This window comes from Armigeres subalbatus, chromosome 2 (genome assembly GCF_024139115.2).
Source record: "Armigeres subalbatus isolate Guangzhou_Male chromosome 2, GZ_Asu_2, whole genome shotgun sequence".
In the NCBI taxonomy this organism is placed as follows: domain Eukaryota; kingdom Metazoa; phylum Arthropoda; class Insecta; order Diptera; family Culicidae; genus Armigeres; species Armigeres subalbatus.
This window is the reverse complement of record NC_085140.1, coordinates 430,235,016-430,240,680: the sequence shown is the minus strand read 5'-3', so window position 1 is coordinate 430,240,680 and position 5,665 is coordinate 430,235,016. Positions and strand designations below refer to the sequence as shown.

At 36.5% G+C, this 5,665-nt stretch overlaps 2 non-coding genes across 2 annotated transcripts; one reads left to right on the top strand and one right to left on the bottom strand.

Moving 5' to 3' along the window:
- Positions 1-267: 267 nt before the first annotated feature.
- On the bottom strand, positions 268-339 carry Trnac-gca (transfer RNA cysteine (anticodon GCA)). Its single transcript has one exon. It is a non-coding gene; the product is annotated as a tRNA-Cys (tRNA).
- A 1,881-nt stretch (positions 340-2,220) lies between these two features.
- Positions 2,221-2,292, top strand: Trnap-ugg (transfer RNA proline (anticodon UGG)). Its single transcript has one exon. It is a non-coding gene; the product is annotated as a tRNA-Pro (tRNA).
- Positions 2,293-5,665: the final 3,373 nt, after the last annotated feature.

The window sequence follows — 5,665 nt, the reverse complement described above, 5'->3', positions numbered from 1 at the left end:
GAACAATTTTGTAATTACCAAAACCAAACTGGAAAAACTGATGGAAATATATAAAAAAACGAAAATTGAAAAATAAAATAACTGATTTCGGACATTTTTGATTGCACGGCTTGAATAGAAGGAAAGAAATGCAAATTCTGTAAATAAAGGAAGCAAAATTTTATATGTTTTAATTGTGACGACGCTCAGAAAACTTGATCATCAAACAACATCAAAATAATAAACGATTTGCTCGTTCTGTTGAATTGATGCAAAAAACATCAGGCGAGGGGGCACCCGGGTTTGAACCGGGGACCTCTCGATCTGCAGTCGAATGCTCTACCACTGAGCTATACCCCCTTCCATAAATAGCTTTTCTCTAAATCGATTTTTGATGCGTCATTAAGGCGAGAAAACAACATTCACTGCAACAACAACGCACCGACCAACAGCAGCGTGTGTGAAGCATCGTCATCAAACTGTGATTGCGAAGAAAACGAACTCGGTAGAATGCGAGCGGAGAGTAGAACGTCCGACGAACCAGCGAAAGCCTCTGTAAAACAACTTGGTGGCAAAACATTTATAGTTCAACGTGGTTCAACTCACATAATAACCGCGCTCTCCGCCGCCGTATACAGCAGCAGCAGCGTAAGCATTTCACGCGGTCTCATCGAATTAAATCGCCGCCGGGGGACTATTAGTGCCGAGACGAATTAATTAGCGGCAGCCTAAACGGTCACTGTCATTCCCTATATGAGCAATTCATATTTGATGAGAATAATGGCGCAAAGGTTGTCACTCACGTGCGATTCTCTTAAGTGAGTCTACAGAAAAGTGTCTTTATTTCGTATGACAAGACAAAGCTCCAATTTATTAGTTGTCTTGTCTGTCTACTTCGTTCGAGCTATTTTCCAGAAGCAGAGAATATTCGATGTCGGGCTGGTCCCGCAAGACGAATGGTGGATTTAAATTCGATTGTTCTTATCTCTTCATGAATGGTACATAAATAGTGCTATTTAGGATTTTAACATTTATAATTATTAAATAATAATTAATTAGAAATTCCGTGTTCAACACCACTTGATAATTTTTTTATAGTTCTTTATCTTTCTGATTTTCATTGTAGTAAATTTGGAGTGGAGTGCAAATTATGATTCCAATCTTAGAGACAAATGAATTGGATATTGAAGAATGTTTTCGAAAAATGTGTTGGATATTGAAGAAAGAAATTTTCGCAGCTGGCACTGCCATAATAATATTTATTAGGCAAAAATACAGTAACCATCGTTGCAACAACTCTTTCACCACTCAACATAATGAATCGACTCATTCGATAATCAAGAGGCAAGTGTAATTCCCAGTTCGATTCGTAGAAACAAAGCTGGTGAGCAGTGCTGACATTTTGCTTTAGCTGTTAGGAAAGAATTCACAACAAAGGGCGGTAATATACATTATTCAGTTTTCAATTAAAGCATAAATCATCCACCCGTCATAAAGCCGGTGTTTATTGATATACAGGCACACGTACATATTTATTGGTTTATTGGCAATATATAGCAATATAAAATGGGTAAGTAACATTTGTAGGCTTCCATGGTCAATTGATCAATTTGTACTATGGTCACTCAAGTAGAGAAATTTAGTAACATACTCACTTATCATATTTCTCCCTTGTTGTGTAATTGTACGAATATAGTATTCAAACATAGTACTATTTCTCACTTTTTCAATATATATTTATCAATATCGGTATGAAAACATATTTCCAATGCAACAGGTTTATCGTTTCTGCTTTACTAACTTTATGGAATAATATAACCGTAGTTTCATTAGTTATTTGTTTCGCAATCGATTCGTTTCCCAAACATGGAATTCAAACCACATGCAGTTAAACGTTCCTGGCTTCATATTGGTATCGATCTCCATGCAAAAATATCAATAATTGTAATTTTCCGTTATTGTCATTCATGAGCTTTGACAATTCCGTTTCGTCGCATTCTTGAACAACAAGGCTTGGAAGCTACTAATATTATTTATATTATTTAAGCGCAAATCTAACGTGTACACGTGTATGAACTACTGTTGAATCTGTTAATAATTTGATTGTGGGAAAATTTTAACTTGACTTTTAACGTCTTTACCATTATGCCAGGATTTGTATCTTAAGAAAATATCATTCACTCAATTACATACATTATTTAATGAAATTGCTTAAGCTGATCAATAAATCGTTTCATAAGTGGCTCAATGGTCTAGGGGTATGATTCTCGCTTTGGGTGCGAGAGGTCCCGGGTTCAAATCCCGGTTGAGCCCTGAATTCTTTTTAATGTCGGTTTTAGTTATTCGAATGGCAGCAAATAGGCGGAATACTTGTTTCTTCCTCTTGGGTCCAATGTTCATCCTTTTGAAATAGGACTGCCCAACGTACGGTCCATGGGCTGCATGCGTCCTTGTCTCTATTTTTGTGGCCCGCTTAATTTTTAGATCGGATATAACACTTAACCGGCCAGCAATTCGGGTAACGCTGGGTGGACACCATTCCGTGGTGTGTTACGGAATAAGATCTGCCACATTGTGCTCTAGTTCTTACTATCCTAGTTAATACGTATAAGTGATGATCGGAATGATGGAACGACAGTATTTTGCTACTAGATGACTAGTAAATTATAAAAACGCAACTCAATTCACCTTAGGCAGATTTCGAATCTGACGACATGAATCTTCAAGCTCCAGAGCGCTCATCAAATAGGAAAGAGGCGGATACGAATTTGGGGGATGTGCTGAACACTGAGCACTTATATGAGCTCTGTGCTGAGGTGAGATTCTAAGAATGCCAAACGCAATGAAATTGGATCTCTGTACAAAAACGAATTCGGAAGACTCGGAAACTACCGATCGACGTGACAATTTAAAAACATTTATATATTAAGGAGGAAGATTCTTAAAATTTTTAGCTTTAGAAGAGGGGGCTCCCATAGAAATGAAACACGAATTTCTGCATAACTCGAGAACTAACCAAGCAAATGGAATCAAATTAGGTATCTGGTGCTTTTGAAGACAATAAATGTTTTTAATATGGTTCGAGACCCCTCCCCGCTTTTGTAGCGAGGGCTGCCATACTAATGAATTACAAATTTTTGCATAACTCGGGCAGTAATCAAGCAAATGAAACCGAATTTGGCATGCGAAGGTTTTTAAAGACAAGAAATGTTTTTACGATGGTTCGAGACTTCTCCCCGCTCAAAAAGGGGGCTAACATACAAATGAAATTCAAATGTCTGTATAACTCGAGAATTAATCAAGCAAATGGAATCCAATATGATATGTGGAGGTGAATACAAAATGAGTGTTTCTGCTAACTACTTAATTTTGGGCTAGACGAAGCTCCACGGGTTAGCTACTACCTGATTAAAAACCATGATTGATCCACCTAGCGGTGTTTGTGCCTTTCTCGTACATTAGATATCCTAAAAAAATTGAGTGTGAATTTCTTAGCGTGTTTTTTCGTATATAAATCGAATTTTGGCCAAAACTTTTAATCCCATAGTCCGATCTGGTCTATTTTCAATAGAAAACAATGGGACAGGATTCCCCGCCGAATGCAACTTATCGCAAACAAATCGTATCAAGATAAGTGCTTAAAAGATGAGTGAGTTTTATTTTGCGCACATACATACACACACGCACACACATACACACAGACAGACATCATCTCAATTCGTCGAGCTGAGTCGATAACACGTCTTGGAAGTAAATATATAGCCTTTTCGTTACACCTTGGTGTACGAGAAAGGCAAAAAAGAAAGCTTCATTTCCTATCAATAGCAATGGAGTAGAAAGACATGCGCTGAACAAAAGTTATAAGTATACTACAAAAGTTCAATGTAATGGACGCAGTGGTTCAGCCCTAACAAAAAAGAAACAGTTACGCCTATTTGAAATAATTTAAATAATTTAAAAATTCAGTTCAGCTTCTGAACCCCTTAAGACCGATTTCAATATGAAACACATATTCTCTGTCGCAAGGAGATGATTATAATGGTGGTGGGATTATAATGAGAGGGCCTGTTTACAAAACGAACATTTTTGTATTACTTTTGAAAGTAGGGGTAGATTTCAACCAAACTTGGAACACGTAGTGTAACCGGCGGTAATGTAGGCCCTGGATGTAACATTGGCTCTTCACGCAAATTAATCAATATTTCAGCGATAATACGTCGATTTGTAGGGAGATATTAACCACTGCTTCTATAGAAAAGTGTATCAAACATATATCTGCTTCATAACTCTAGATTTATACACTTCTTAAACTATTACAAGCATTTCTCTAGCGTGAAAAATCACTTTGACTCGGTTTTTTAGCAGCCATGTTTCGTTGACTTATGCAGGCTGGCTGTACTAGAGTTTTTCTTTTGCCCAATAAAAGAGTTTTCTGAATGAACATACCTGCTTTCGCACATCAGATGAATGGATAACAACCACACTATGTCAGATATCATTTTTATTTCACAATTTCCATTAGTATAGCGACATAATTAACCAAAACTTTTTTGGACAATACTGGGGGCACCCGTAGCCAAATGGTGGCATGTGCTTTCGATTTGTAGCACTACGTTAGTATAGGTGAAACTCTAAAATCAAAACATTCTCACCAATAACCCGTACTGGAGAAAATAACCGAAAGCTGCAGATAGAATATCCGATGCTTGCGATTAGGTTGCTAAGAATTTTTGTTAAAACAGGTTAATCCACTCAGCGGTTAAGTTTCATTCGCAAATTACATAACGCTAAACTCAACCCACACCAAGCCTCTAGTAATGCTTCATATGTATGGTAGGATTCTGAAATTTATAAAGTACCCTCCCACAACCTGAAACATCATGTAGTTTGTAATTGGGCCCTCATGATGCTTTTCTCGAATCACGATATAATCGCTTTCATTCGCAGAACATTCCAAAAATAATTGCCTACCTTACGGCTTCCAAACACGATTCAAGCAAAAGCGATTCAAGCATCAACCTTTCGTGGTTCGATACACCATTTTCTTCATAATTTCGCAAATAAATGATTAAATGATTAAATTAGTGTAAGAATATTTAGTTTTATCATCTTTCGTACGAATCCTACAAACATTTTCTCAAATCATAATGGAAAGATACAATGGATCGTATGTTTCATTAGATAAACTTTCAACGTCATTTCATGTGACTAATTTCAAATCAAATTACTTGACAAATACCTTCATCATAATTTAGATTTATTATTGCTTGCAAAAAGTATTTTGATCTCAGAAAAAATATATTTAGCTCTTTTAGTGGAATGTATTCAACCGTCTAAGACGAATTAAGTACTGTCCATTTAATTCCACCAGTTAATTTTCGTTATCTTTGCAGGTATTTTGATCTGTAAAATGATACCGAAAAGTATTCTTTCAACTCGGGAAGTTGAAACACGTGAGAGTTTTGAGAGGATTCACAACAGCTGATCGATATAGAGAGGAATGGAATCAAACGCACATACCAATCATAAAACTTCAATGCAGGCAGAGTTAAAAACAAGCATCCAATAATTTTATTTATGAATAATTGTGTAATAATATTAGGTAGTTGGCACAGTTATAACTGTTTATGCACAGTACAAAGCAAGGAATTGCCTAGAATAAGTTTTACAATTGGCTTTCTTTAGT